The sequence below is a fragment of the Sinocyclocheilus anshuiensis genome, unplaced genomic scaffold (genome assembly GCF_001515605.1).
Source record: "Sinocyclocheilus anshuiensis isolate Anshui unplaced genomic scaffold, SAMN03320099.WGS_v1.1 scaffold1597, whole genome shotgun sequence".
Classification (NCBI taxonomy): Eukaryota; Metazoa; Chordata; class Actinopteri; order Cypriniformes; family Cyprinidae; genus Sinocyclocheilus; species Sinocyclocheilus anshuiensis.
The window spans coordinates 24,208-38,451 of NW_015536587.1; the positions used below are offsets into that span (position 1 = coordinate 24,208).

At 41.4% G+C, this 14,244-nt stretch overlaps 1 long non-coding RNA gene across 1 annotated transcript; it reads right to left on the bottom strand.

Moving 5' to 3' along the window:
- Positions 1 to 2,933: 2,933 nt before the first annotated feature.
- On the bottom strand, positions 2,934 to 3,865 carry LOC107703291 (uncharacterized). Its single transcript, XR_001635829.1, has 4 exons — positions 3,846 to 3,865; positions 3,604 to 3,697; positions 3,370 to 3,457; positions 2,934 to 3,242 (listed from the first exon to the last, which is right to left on the bottom strand). It is a non-coding gene; the product is annotated as an uncharacterized LOC107703291 (long non-coding RNA).
- Between the last annotated feature and the right edge of the window lie 10,379 nt (positions 3,866 to 14,244).

Here is a 14,244-nt window from a genome sequence, read left to right on the forward strand (position 1 = left end):
CGGCGCCTATTTATACTATAGTCGCACCGGTAGTGACGTCATGGCTGTCGCCGGCCAACGTGTTGTTGGTATTTTTTCAATGTATGCTTCAGACATGGGTCACGACGAGGCGTTCCCCATATCGACCCCTAGAGGACGCAGTGTCTCGTTCCCTACTCAGGGAACCATGGTTACATACGTAACCTGAGACGTTTTGTGTGAGGTCGAGGTGTAGAGCAGAATTTAAGTTGCTAATCGTTGAATATTGTATCCAGATTATTATCCCGATCTTCTCATTCAAACACACCTCACCAGAAACTCTGTGTACAATCTCAATTAGGAGTGTCAAAACACACCTCACCAGAAACTCTGTCTACAATCTCAATTAGGAGTGTCAATGGTCCATTTGAGAGATAGGTGGCGGTAATGCACTTATAAGTCTGCGATCCGCCGTAAAGCAAGAAGAAGAAGAAGACGTGTCACGCACCAGCTGTCGAGGATGCGCTCAGGACATTGCAGTGCATCAGAGGTAAAAAACTATATAAATACTGTTCAGTTTTTTGCACAGACTGATCGTTTTGTGTCTTTACATATCAATGTATCGTCACGAGTCTCAGGGTTTAATTTGGTTTTGTTTGTGTATGTTTTTTTTTACTCTCAAAGCCGTGATTCCCATTCACTTCTATTATAAGACTGACAGACTGCAACGGTTTGAGTTAAAAATCTTCGATTGTGTTCGATTGTGAAGAAACAAAGTCATCTTGGATGCCCTGGGGGTAAGCAGATAAACATCAAATATTCATTTTTGGGTGAACTATCCCTTTAATTCAGTAAAGTATCTGCCAAGTCCCTCTACACACTCCTGTACAGTAGGTGGCGATATGCAATAATTACAAGTTACAAAAGCCAAGAAAAATTATTCTGCTCCATAAGAATAATTTATTGCAACGTTTCGACCATCAGGTCTTCGTCAGGCACAAATTTGTTATTTGTTAACTGCTATGGAGCAGTTATATCAGTGTGCGGACAATACGTTTGTATTTTTGCTATAGTTTGACTTTTTTTGTCCTGCACCTGAGCCTTGTGTGGGTTTGTGGGATGTGCGCAACTTTTTTATACTTTGGTTTTTGAGTCTATTGTCAGTCACAGCATGTCAGAGAAAACGCCTTTTGTGTCCCACGGCAAACAAAGCAAACATGAGTAATGGTTAAAGGATTGCAGAAATGTTAATCATTTTAAGGGTTTAGTCTTGTTTAACATTATGTATTCTTTGAAACAATTTGGCAGCTGAAATCACACAGAATAGAACGAAATGTTATAATTTCGTATCACATAAATTTAATTTCACAATGCAATTGAAAACATAATGCCATTGATATGACAACTGAATACAATACAAGATAAAATGTTAATGCCGCAATTTCAAGGTCGCTGTACAAGGAGAAAATATATAAACTCAGCTTCAATCATGAATACATGCGATACAGTACATACATATTATGCATACATATAAATACACAGGAACTTAACAGCAAAACCAGAAAACACAACACAGATGCCCATTAGTTTCACAGCAGAACATTAGTCAGAAGAAGGCAGGAAATACTGTAAGAAAAGATAGGTGTTTAGTTGAGATTTGAATGATGATATAGTGAAGGTGTCGTGAAGAGTTAGTGGAAGAGAATTCCAGAGTTTCAGATCTACAGCACTGAAAGATCTACCATACCACCCATTGATGTGAGACGAAAACGAGGTACATAAGGATTCATTTGTAAGTCTGTAAAGTTGTTCATACGCAAATAATTAACATTTTAGATGTCATCAATACGTTAGTATTGTAAGTTTAAATGCTGTAAATTCGTCAGTATTGTACGTTTTAGTGTCTGTAAAAACGTAAGTAAATGTACGTTTTGTAGAACCACATTTTACATAAAATACATACGGATTCTCATGAGATCACGTTGAAACTAGGGTGTGTGTTTGTGTGTGCATTTTAGTACATTTACATGGCACGTTGTAAAGCATGATTTGCATGTATTTAAAAGATTACAAGGAAGATGTTTTCAGCTGAAATTGTGTACTTTGTGTACACAAAGCCTTTCAATTGATCAAATATAGCAACAATGCACTGTAACTGTCAAAAAGGATAATACATTTAATCCCACATGTCTCTTTCAGTGGTGTTGGTGGGTTTGTGAACCCTATGACAAGCCCTGTAAACATTGTTCCTGGGCCTGGGGCCCGTTCTTCGTATGTCGCTAACTCAGTTAGCTGGATTTGATTGTTGATGATTTGGCATGATCTTGGATTGGTTGGTTCTTCGAAGCTCATCCCGAAGTTGCTGTCATAGCAACAGGTCCGTAAACTTAAACCTGCTCGGGAACAGGTTTATTTCTGGTAAACAGGATTAGATTGCATCTTTTTAAGCAGAATTGATACTTAAAATCTGTCCACTACCACCGCTACTTAATTACAAGAGTACCCTACTAATCCAGGGACAATAATTTTAAATAATAATTGTGATGAGTGGGGGCGGGGCCAAGAGCCTTGGGAACGGAGCGAGGCCGGTGGAGTAATGAGCGACACCTGCACCACTCACCGGTCTCGAGTCCCACGGAGGAGCTCCGGAAGGATAAAAGGAGGAGCTACGACAGTGAAAGAGGAGAGAAGTCACAATAATCATTTAAAAATTAATTTAAAGATAATATAATAATGTTGTGTAGACTTTAATAGGCTATAGACAGGCGTGAAGATCTCAAGTGTGCATGTAGAATTTCTTACCCGATGGGACACACTTAGCGAGTGTGAAAATGATAGTCCAGGTAGCGGCAGCGGTTCTCGTTGTTTTTTTCTTTCTTTTAAGAACTTACCACATAACACATCGACGCAATAATGAGTTTTCTTCCTTTTCCCTGAGAAACTCAAGCACTTCATTTCTTTGCTTTCTTTTACGTGGACTTTTCCTCTTTGATTTCTCTTGCATTCCAGATGACCCAGACTCAGCTTCTGTGGACTGGATGCTTGCTGCTGAGGACTGGTTATCTCCTGGTGGGGACTGAGTAATGGCCACTGAAGGCATGTCACAACTTGCATTTTTCTGTGTGGGGTCCCTCTGGCCCACCCGATGCAAACAAATTGACTGGAGTAACAGAAGGCCTGCCCCCTATAGCCTCATCCATGGCTGCATAGAACAGCCATGTACCTGCTGTCTCCTCTCCTCCTTCTGTCCCTGACCCCGTCATCTTTGATTTCTGTTTAATGTCCTATAAAGCAATTAAGAGATATACCATACATACAATTTAAAGGGGTCATATGATGCGATTTCAATTTTTCCTTTCTCTTTGGAGTGTTACAAGCTCTTGGTGCATTTGTAAATGCACAGTACAATACCTTGTATTTGAATTTCAGGTTCTCCCATTTCCTTTTGGCCTGGTCACAAGTCACCATGCAGTCTAAACCCATTTCACCTAAAATGTGTCTAAAGACAGGAGACAGCAACTGGCAAAAACGTATTTTTATGAACTGTTTAATTTACATTTTTATGTTTTGCCGTTAAATAAAATGCACACTTCAACTGTCTGAAATGAACATTAGCTGGACATAAAGATCATTATCTACGCTTACCTGAAACCTTCAGATGCAGAATTCTTTGCACCTGTAAACAACTCTTCATTTTCTGAACGCAACTTTATAAATGTTAATGTTTGTTCAGCAGTCCCTAACAAACCACACAATTTAATTAATATGGTGTTTCAAATTACGTGATAAAAAGCCATTTCAAACGTTTTATAAAATACAGAACCTAAATGTGCAACACTTTACGTTTTATTAACAAATTATATGTAATATGTAATTATTTAACTTACACTGAAAAGTTTTTCGCGACATCTCGCGAGGTCTGGCCAAAAAATCTCACGATTTATATCCAGAACATGATGCATGATGGGATACGCTTAGCCTCGAAAACCGCTCCGAAGCGGTATTCGAGATAGTGATTTCCAGTCAGGGTTTAGACCGTATCATAGTACTGAGACTGCTCTCATTAGAGTTTCAAATGAACTGCTCTTATCATCTGATCGTGGTTGTATCTCTCTATTAGTGCTACTGGAACTTAGCACTGCGTTCGACACTATTGACCACAACATTCTTTTGAATAGACTAGAAAACTTTGTTGGCATTAATGGAAGTGCATTAGCATGGTTCAAATAGTACTTATCTGACTGCCATCAATTCGTAGCAGTGAATGAAGAGGTTTCATATCGATCAAAAGTACAGTATGGAGTACCTCAAGGCTCAGTACTAGGGCCGTTACTTTTCATGCTACTAAATATATTGTAGAAACTTAATTTTCTGTAAAGTTGCTTTGCAACGATTTTTATTGTGAAAAGCACTACACAAATAAACTTGAATTGAATTGAATTATTCTTAAACACTGTATACATTTATCTGACATTTCAGAATATTGCTGCCAGTGTCTATGGCTACGTTTATACTGGCAAAAAAAACAAAAAACATAAAGGTTTTTTTACTCACATGTGACACAGATCGGATATTTTTGCACACATATAAACACAAACATCCACACAGGATCTGATTTTTTCCACATCCGTTTTGAGCCACTTCCAAATGTGCTTTTAAATCAGATATATATCCGATATCTCGACATCTGGCTATGTCTGGACTAGGCTTGCTGCGGTAGGCCTACTCTGTGTTACCGATACAGGTGAGACAATGGCAGAGGATCCATGAGAAATGCAAGCACTGTCATCAACAGCCAATTTAGTTTTAAATTTCTTTTTGTTTTCATTTTGAGAAGCCTGTCGACTTTTGCTGTTTACATGACATTACGCTACATTGTGGAAGACTTTTTTTTTTGGTTCCATAGTTTGCTAAACGTTGTAAACAAAAACTTTATAAACATTTTCGTTAATAAAAATAAGATAATTTGTCATTGTACTGTTTTATTGTTGTTGTGCTTTTCATTAAGAATAATAAAGAATCCATCTGAAATGCATTCATTTCCGTGTTAATGAAAGGTGTAAAGATGTAAGCACAACAGACAATTATCTTTTCTTGTGTGACATCAGGACTGCGAATTCTAAAGTGAAAGCATTCAAAGCCCCAGTCCTGGTGTTACCAGTAATACTGGGTTTGTTGCAAGATTAGTGTGCAACTTCCTCACAGTGACATCGACACATTCATTTAATTCCCGCTGGATTTTCCAAGCCATCACAAGGCGAGGGAGACACACTTGCCCACAGATAATTTTTCTTGATGTCAGATTATGAAGCAGATGTTGCCTGTATGCGTTCACACAAAAACTCATCTTCTTTTATTGAGGCGGGATAAGGCACATATGGAGGTGGTTTGAAATGCGATTCTAATCTGATTTTTACAGATGCATCTCAGTCGCTCTGGCTGCTCAAATGGAATTTCAAATTGTCGTCTCCCTCATTCTTAACGTAACGATAATGTAAAAAAAAATGGTGATGCACGGCGAAGTCAGCCATGACTACATGGAACATCACAATACCTACAGAGTTCTGCACCGCCACTCAACATCCCACTTATTAGGAGATGTGAAATGATGCACCTCCATTTTGCCTGCATCCATTTTGGAAGCCTTGTCACTAGGGCTAGGTTTTGACACAAATTTCACGATTCGATTCGATTCTCATTCACAAGCTTGCGTTTCCATTCGATTACCGATTCCATTCAATTACCAATTCGATTCGATTCAATATTGATTATTTTGGATATATATCAGGTACAGTACATGCCAAATTTTCTCAAGGAAAAAAAATCTCTCAACTAATGCTGTAAAATATACATGAGAGTAGGGTTGGGAATCGAAATTGATTCTGATTCCAGAATCGGATACTTAAGGTCAGGAATCGGATACTTGTTGTCAAATAAAAATTTCGATTCCGCCTATCGATTCCTATGCGCTTTTTTTTTTCTTCATCTGTGTGGACCTATAGCGATTTGCCAGGACCTTGCTCACTAATCTAAGCGTTCCAAAGTTTGGCTACATTAGCGATCAGAAGCCAAAAAAGCTCAGTATAATATCTGTGATAGCTAAACATGTTGTAAGAGAGGTGTCACCACCAACATGACAAAGCACTTTAATTTAATAGATCGTTAAAGATCGCAAACACGACTCAAACACCAATGTGATTCTATTCCTAAATTACAATGATTCGTCTGTTTCATTCCTCAACCTTTGACGTGTGCGATCAATGTTGTGATCACTTGGTTCATCCGTGCAGCGTACAATCACACCAGTGTGATTTGATTTGAGCACTTAAATATGCGTTCGCGCTGCCATTGACCTAAAGAGAGCAGCTGTCATCTGTCATGAATGAAACAGCTTCTCAGTCTTTTCAGCCACACAGTATCATTATTTCTGTTACAAACATTCAAATCACAGAAGTACTGGGATAAAAGGTTATAGTTCAGATATAAACTGTGTACGATGTGTATGGTAGCGATTAAAATAGAGTAAATCACCTTTTGAAAGTAATTTCACACCTTAAATGAAGGTTTATCGATTACATTGTTATGCCAGTAGGTGGCGAAAAGGGGCTGTTAAAATGTATTTGTCTTTGAATCATACAAGAGATTCGTTCAAGAACGCTGATTCATCCAGTAATGGAACAAGTACATCTCGAGTGTTTAGTTGTCTAATGTTTTTTTCTTCAAAATCATGGGAGAACCACAACTTCCATTGGGGGAGGGGAAAAAAGAAGAAAAAAAAATATCCAGAATCATTCAGTTCTATTTTGCACACAAACAGCTCTTTGTTACGTCCGGGGACGTAGTTTCTCTCTCTCTCTCTCTCTCTCTCTCTCTCTCTCTCTCTCTGTCTCTCTCTCTCTCTCTCTCTCTCTCTCTCTCTCTCTCTCTCTCTCTCTTAGGTGACTCCGCCCTAATTGGACGTAAAAGACACATCTGCTGATTCGTCCCTGGAGATCCAGCATCTTTTGAAATAGTGGGACGTAGGAGGCGAAAGGCAGAGAGAGCAGAGCTGTTGGCATTGTTGTGTGTTGTGAATTAAGTCTCGTTGCAACATAGCGTGGAACCTTTTTCTTTGTGTTGAGAATCTTGTTGTGTATTTCCTCGATTACTTAGACCTTTATTACTTTATGTTAACTATTGTTTTGTTGTTTAAGCTATTTAGTTAATTTTCTTTCCTTGTCATTTCTGTTAATTAAGCTGGAGAGTATGCCGCTATTCTTCTGTAAATATTTTGCTATTCTTTAGCAAATTCTTTTGCAAATGCAACACCCTCCCTAGAATGGAGGACTGCGTCGATCGTGTTGGCTCAGCGCATTTTTGCTATTCTTTTGCAAATATTGTGAATAGCGTGTCTCTCCACCATGAAAGCTGTAGGGATTGGGTGCCGGTTTTCTTTATTGTAAATATCGTTTTTTCCTGTTTTTGTGTTAGATAGGGAGTTAGGGAAGAATGCTGTCATTTGTTTCCTTTTCTTTCACATAGACTAATTAGAGTCTTGGGTACAGTTAGTGATATGTTTTGTTTGTTGTTTTGGCCTTGCCCAATCCCGAAGAGATAGCCTTTTAACGGTGATGCTACAAATGAGACTTAAAGAAAGGAAAAACAAAACTCACCAGCACAAAGGTAACAGCGGGTTCAGACTTCTTTATTTATGTTATTTTCCCTGACCCTAGGCCAGGGTTGTAACAGCTCATTTGCAAGCAACTTTGCCAACTGTGCACCTAACAAAGCGGCGCAGAGCTCAAATTTCAGTATTGACTGTTGCTTTCGTGGGGCCACTCTGGATCGGGCTAAAAGAAAGGCAAGGTGGAGTTCCCCCTGGTGACCTTCTGAAAGGAGGTAGGCCACAGCCCCATATGCCTTCTCAGAGGCATCACTGAAGATGTGGATCTCCCGGCATATGTCTGAATGATCCATGTAAGAGGGGTTATAGCATCTAGGGAGCGTTACTTGCGGTAGCTCCTCTTCCCAGGCTATCTATGCATGCTGGACATCATTAGAGAGTTGTGGGTTGTCCCAGTCCCGGTGGTTCACCCAAAGCTGTGGGTCAAGTTGATTTCACCCAAATCAACTTGGCTCTGGTCATATATGGAAGGATGACCCCAAGAGGGACATACTGACTTGCCAGCACCCGGCAGATGCTCCTCATCGTCAAGGCAATATATGTGACAGGTCTATGTTTGAACCCTAGCTGATCAGACTCGCAGTGCCAGGTTGACTCTCGTGGGTCGGCTTTATCTTGAGAGAGCCACATCTCCTGCTCAGTGGAGGGGCGGGGGCTAGGTGACTAACAACTTCTATTGCATCACTGGCCCATTGTCGGATGTTGAAACCACCAAAGGACAAGAGGGCCCATAACTTATCCACTAACTGACATGCTTTTTGTACAGAGGGTAAACTTTGTAGACAGTTGTCCATGTAGAAGCATTATTTATCCACTGAAAATCTCACATTGTCATTAAGAGTACTGTGCAGAGCCACGTGCCGCTGGAGGGTGAAGGTGGCACAGCAGGGGCTGCACGTAGTCCCGAAGGGGAGGTTCGATTGTGAGGGAGTTGGAGTTGGAGGGAGAGAGAGAGACGATTTCGCGATCTTCACGGTCGACCACTGCCGGCTGTGGAGTCGCCAGAACGTACGCCCTCTATGTCTTTCACTCAGCTGCCCTCAGGTCCTGCACCTGCTTCTGCTTATCATCCTCCTATTCCTGATGGGAATGTGTTTCCCGTGTTTGACGTAAGCAAGCACATTAATTTGGTACCTTCCTTTAGAGAAGCGGAAGTGGACTCCTATTTCACGGTGCGTTGCAATGGCCTAAAGAGATGTGGTCTCTACTGTTGCAGTGTAAATTGGTTGGAAAAGCGCAGGAGGTTTGTTCAGCATTGCCGGTGGAAAAAAGTCTTGACTATGACGAGATTAAAACAACTGTTTTACGTGCTTACGAGTTAGTACCTGAAGCGTACAGACAGAGATTTAGAGCCCATTTGAAAACAGACAAACAAACCTTTGTGGAGTTTGCGAGAGAGAAACAAACTCTTTTTGATAAATGGTGTGCAGCAAGTAAAGTCTCTACTTTCGAAGATCTAAAAGAGTTAATTCTGTTAGAAGATTTTAAAAGGTGTATTCCTGAAACTCTGGTGGTTCACTTAAATGAACGAAAGGTGACGTCTCTCTCTGCTGCCGCCGTCTCGGGTGATGAATTTGTCTTAACGCATCGTACTGTTTTCTCTCCTATGGGTTTATGATCGACAAGGGGTTTATCGTAGTTTTGAAGTAAATGATTTGGTTCTCATTTTGTTATCAATTCCGGGTTCTCCATTGCAGGCCAGATTTTCTGGTCCTTACACGATCGCCGAAAAATTGAGTGAAACGAATTATGTAATCCGCACTCCTGATCGTAGGAAAAAGAGTCGCGTCTGCCACGTGAATATGATAAAGCCGTATGTGTGTAGAGAGAAGATTGGTGGTGAGGCCATGCCTGTCTCTACTATTGCCATGGCACTTGCTCCAATTGTTGATGAGGAAGATGATTTGAGTGCTCAAGTTGAAACGAGGCTGTGTGCTAGACTTCCGAATTCTGAAATTCTTAGGAACATCGACACACGGTTAAGCTATTTGTCTGTAGATTTTCGTGATGACATGGTGACGTTGATAAGAGACTTTCCTTTCGTATTTTCCGATGATTTGACACAAACTACTGTACTCTTTCATGACATTGACGTAACTAATGCCGCTCCCATCAAACAGCACCCCTATCGTGTGAATCCTTTTAAGAGAAACGCGATGAGAGTAGAAGTTGATTATCTGTTGAAGCATGGTCTTGCAGTTCCCAGTTCTAGTCCGTGGAGTTCGCCCTGCCTGTTAGTGCCGAAGTCTGACGGCACGTTCAGGTTCTGTACTGTGTACTGACTAGTGAATGATGTCACAAAATCTGACTCGTTCCCCCTCCCTAGAATGGAGGACTGCGTCGATCGTCGATCGTCAGCGCGTTTTGTGAGCAAGCTAGACCTGTTAAAGGGGTATTGGCAGGTTCCATTAACGGCTAGAGCTTCTGAAATTTCTGCTTTTGTTACACCGGACAATTTCCTTCAGTATTCAGTGATGGCTTTTGGGATGCGAAATGCACCAGCCACCTTCCAGCGGCTGATGCATAAGGTTTTGTCCGGTGTATCAAATTGCGAAGCATACTTGGATGATGTGGTTGTTTATACCAGTACTTGGGAGGAACACTTGCGAGTGTTGCGCGAGGTTTTTACACGCTTACAGGAGGCTTCTTTAACCATTAATTTGGCCAAATGTGAGTTTGGGAAGGCTATGGTTACATACTTGGGTAAGCAGGTGGGACAGGGATGTGTGTGTCCTGTGGATGCTAAGGTTGCTGCAATGTCTGAATTTCCATCCCCTAGGACCAAAAGGGAGCTCCGCCGTTTTCTAGGGATGGTGGGCTATTATAGGGGGTTTTGCAAGAATTTTGCTATGGTTGTGTCTCCCCTTACCGATTTGTTGAGTTCATCTAGAGCTTTTTGTTGGGATGCGGAGTGTGAGGTTGCATTCCATGCTGCAAAGGATCTGATGTGTAATGCCCCCGTACTCTCTGCCCCTGACTTCTCTCGTCGTTTCAAATTGGAAGTGGATGCAAGTGCTGTTGGGGCCGGGGCGGTATTGCTGCAGGAAAGTGATAACGGAATTGATCACCCTGTGGCTTATTTCTCCAGAAAATTTATCCGGGCACAGCGCAACTACAGTACGATTGAAAAGGAAGCTTTAGCCTTAATTCTAGCACTTCAGCACTTTGAAGTTTATGTTGGAGGTAGTACTTTACCTGTAGTGGTTTATACAGACCACAATCCATTGACTTTTCTCTCACGTATGGCGAATGCAAATCAAAGGTTGATGAGGTGGTCACTAATGGTCCAAGGGTTCAACCTTGACATACGCTATAAAAAGGGTAGTGAAAATATACTTGCGGACTCTCTCTCTCTCGTGTTTATATTGGAGATTAAATGTTGTCAAATTGTTTTGACAACATTTAATCTCCAATATAAACACGAGAGAGAGAGTCCGCAAGTATATTTTCACTACCCTTTTTATAGCGTATGTCAAGGTTGAACCCTTGGACCATTAGTGACCACCTCATCAACCTTTGATTTGCATTCGCCATACGTGAGAGAAAAGTCAATGGATTGTGGTCTGTATAAACCACTACAGGTAAAGTACTACCTCCAACATAAACTTCAAAGTGCTGAAGTGCTAGAATTAAGGCTAAAGCTTCCTTTTCAATCGTACTGTAGTTGCGCTGTGCCCGGATAAATTTTCTGGAGAAATAAGCCACAGGGTGATCAATTCCGTTATCACTTTCCTGCAGCAATACCGCCCCGGCCCCAACAGCACTTGCATCCACTTCCAATTTGAAACGACGAGAGAAGTCAGGGGCAGAGAGTACGGGGGCATTACACATCAGATCCTTTGCAGCATGGAATGCAACCTCACACTCCGCATCCCAACAAAAAGCTCTAGATGAACTCAACAAATCGGTAAGGGGAGACACAACCATAGCAAAATTCTTGCAAAACCCCCTATAATAGCCCACCATCCCTAGAAAACGGCGGAGCTCCCTTTTGGTCCTAGGGGATGGAAATTCAGACATTGCAGCAACCTTAGCATCCACAGGACACACACATCCCTGTCCCACCTGCTTACCCAAGTATGTAACCATAGCCTTCCCAAACTCACATTTGGCCAAATTAATGGTTAAAGAAGCCTCCTGTAAGCGTGTAAAAACCTCGCGCAACACTCGCAAGTGTTCCTCCCAAGTACTGGTATAAACAACCACATCATCCAAGTATGCTTCGCAATTTGATACACCGGACAAAACCTTATGCATCAGCCGCTGGAAGGTGGCTGGTGCATTTCGCATCCCAAAAGCCATCACTGAATACTGAAGGAAATTGTCCGGTGTAACAAAAGCAGAAATTTCAGAAGCTCTAGCCGTTAATGGAACCTGCCAATACCCCTTTAACAGGTCTAGCTTGCTCACAAAACGCGCTGAGCCAACACGATCGACGCAGTCCTCCATTCTAGGGAGGGGGAACGAGTCAGATTTTGTGACATCATTCACTTTCCTGTAGTCAGTACAGAACCTGAACGTGCCGTCAGACTTCGGCACTAACAGGCAGGGCGAACTCCACGGACTAGAACTGGGAACTGCAAGACCATGCTTCAACAGATAATCAACTTCTCCCTATCGTGTGAATCCTTTTAAGAGAAACGCGATGAGAGTAGAAGTTGATTATCTGTTGAAGCATGGTCTTGCAGTTCCCAGTTCTAATCCGTGGAGTTTGCCCTGCCTGTTAGTGCCGAAATCTGATGGCACTTTCAGGTTCTGTACCGACCACAGGAAGGTGAATGATGTCACAAAATCGGACTCGTTCCCCCTCCCTAGAATGGAGGACTGCGTCGATCGTGTTGGCTCAGCGCGTTTTGTGAGCAAGCTAGACCTGTTAAAGGGGTATTGGCAGGTTCCATTAACGGCTAGAGCTTCTGAAATTTCTGCTTTTGTTACACCGGACAATTTCCTTCAGTATTCAGTGATGGCTTTTGGGATGCGAAATGCACCAGCCACCTTCCAGCGGCTGATGCATAAGGTTTTGTCCGGTGTATCAAATTGCGAAGCATACTTGGATGATGTGGTTGTTTATACCAGTACTTGGGAGGAACACTTGCGAATGTTGCGCGAGGTTTTTGCGCGCTTACAAGAGGCTTCTTTAACCATTAATTTGGCCAAATGTGAGTTTGGGAAGGCTATGGTTACATACTTGGGTAAGCAGATGGGACAGGGATGTGTGTGTCCTTTGGATGCTAAGGTTGCTGCAATGTCTGAATTTCTATCCCCTAGGACCAAAAGGGAGCTCCGCCGTTTTCTAGGGATGGTGGGCTATTATAGGGGGTTTTGCAAGAATTTTGCTATGGTTGTGTCTCCCCTTACCGATTTGTTGAGTTCATTTGCATTAAATGCTGCAAAGGATCTGATGTGTAATGCCCCATACTCTCTGCCCCTGACTTCTCTCGTCGTTTCAGATTGGAAGTGGATGCAAGTGCTGTTGGGGCAGGGGCTGTATTGCTGCAGGAAAGTGATAATGGAATTGATCATCCTGTGGCTTATTTCTCCAGAAACTTCCTCCGGGCACAGCGCAACTACAGTACTATTGAAAAAGAAGCTTTAGCCTTAATTCTAGCACTTCAGCTTGTGCATTCTCGTGATTACTTAGTCCTTTATTATTTGATGTTACCTACTTTTGTGTTGTTTAAGCTATTTAGTTAATTTTCTTTCCTTGTCATTTCTGTTAAGTTAAGCTGGCGAGTATGCCGCTATTCTTCTGTATTTTGCAAATATTGTGAATAGCGTGTCTCTCCACCATGAAGGCTGTAGGGATTGGGTGCCGGTTTTCTTTATTGTAACTATCGTTTTTTCCTGTTTTTGTGTTAGATAGGGAGTTAGGGAAGAATGCTGTCATTTGTTTCCTTTTCTTTCACATAGACTAATTAGAGTCTTGGGTACAGTTAGTGATATGTTTTGTTTGTTGTTTTGGCCTTGCCCAATCCCGAAGAGATAGCCTTTTAACGGTGATGCTACAAATGAGACTTAAAGAAAGGAAAAACAAAACTCACCAGCACAAAGGAAACAGCGGGATCAGACTTCTTTATTTATGTCATATGGTGCATATATTTAGCAAAATGCCCCTCTCTACAGTTTATTTTTCTATCTGACTAATGAGTTTATGGTCACCGAATATGTTTTTCTGAGGTAAATGTGACGTTACGTGTCATTGTTTACAAGCCGTTATATTGACGACTTTGCGCGGCTGAAACACTGATTGGGCGATTACATGAGACAGGATATGGATTGTACAGTTGTACTCTTTCTTTTAACTTACCTTTGGATGTTTAGTCATGTTTATTTTGTGCTGAAACTGGTATTAATGTGGTCACTTCGCATTAAACAGCGCCAAAACGCCATTTGTTGTTTGAATATTGCAATACAATGGACAAAATTTGAAATCTGAGACTTTGTTTTATATTAAAAGTACCAAAGCACAATGCTTATTGCACTATATAACTATGCACCCGTTTGTAAGGAAGCTTGTAAATTAACTAATTTCTCTATCCAATGCTGTCACGTCATGTGACAAAAGAACGAATGATTCGAAAGACTCGAGAGATGAACTAATCAATTCTTAATCAGAATGTGCT